Source organism: Lucilia cuprina, chromosome 2, assembly GCF_022045245.1.
Source record: "Lucilia cuprina isolate Lc7/37 chromosome 2, ASM2204524v1, whole genome shotgun sequence".
Taxonomy (NCBI): domain Eukaryota; kingdom Metazoa; phylum Arthropoda; class Insecta; order Diptera; family Calliphoridae; genus Lucilia; species Lucilia cuprina.
The window spans coordinates 65302405-65303459 of record NC_060950.1 but is presented as its reverse complement, the minus strand read 5'-3'; the positions used below and the strand labels follow the sequence as shown (position 1 = coordinate 65303459).

Genomic DNA, 1055 nt, shown 5'->3' with positions numbered 1-1055 from the left:
AGTCTATAGTCTAGTCTATAGTCTAGTCTATAGTCTAGTCTATAGTCTAGTCTATAGTCTAGTCTATAGTCTAGTCTACACTCTAGTCTATAGTCTAGTCTATAATCTAGTCCATAGTCTGGTTTATAGTCTAGTCTGTAGTCTGGTTTATAGTCTAGTTTATAGTCTAGTCTATAGTATAGTCTATAGTCTAGTTTATAGTCTAGTCTATAGTCTAGTCTATAGTCTAGTCTATAGTCCAGTGTAGGGTATAGTATATAGTCAAGTCAGTAGTCTAAAGTTTTGTCTTTGGTATATAGATTAATATGTAGTATAGTCTATATTCTAGTCTATATTCTTGTCTATAGTCTAGTCTTTAGTCTGGTCTATAGGTTAGTCTATAGTCTAGTTTCAAGTTCATAATTGAGCATGATCCATAGTCTAGTCTATAGTCTATTCTATTTTCTAATCTCGTCTAGTCTTGAATCTATAAATAGCATCTAGCTTATTTTAATTTTTTCTCGAAATTCCTTCTGACGTGACACCAACTGCATCCCCTTTATATTATTTACTAAGGTAGTTTTTTTTCATCTTATCATTTTACAACTATTAGTTTTAATCTTATTTTTAATCATTTTCTATCTATTTTCTTCTCCTAGATATTTCGAATCTCTTTATGTAGACATGTATTTTCTTATTTTTATATTTTATCTACTGAAAATAATCTATCATTTCTTTGTTTATATTTATTTAAGTTATTAGCAAGCCATTTTTATATTTAACAAAAGTTTTTTTATTTTGCATAATTTACAACAAGTGTTAATTGATATAAACACTTTTTAAATAGAGATTTATCTCGCATAAAAAATGTTAAATGAATTAAATAAAAATAAAACTAATTTTTCAAAATGATAAACAATTTTGCCACAGTTTCAATTAAACGGTCGTGGAGTTAAAATCGTATGGAATATTACGACGTGAATATAAAGAAAAAAGTGGAAAATTAAAGAAATTTGCAAAAAAAAAACGATAAAAAGAAGTTTAACAAAGAATAAAATATTGAAAACAATTGAAAA

The 1055-nt window shown here is 26.4% G+C and overlaps 1 protein-coding gene across 1 annotated transcript in view; it reads left to right on the top strand.

Moving 5' to 3' along the window:
• LOC111689575 (insulin-like growth factor-binding protein complex acid labile subunit) overlaps positions 1–1055 on the top strand; it is a 4296-nt gene that overhangs the window by 1254 nt on the left and 1987 nt on the right. The gene's annotated exons all lie outside the window — the stretch shown is intronic.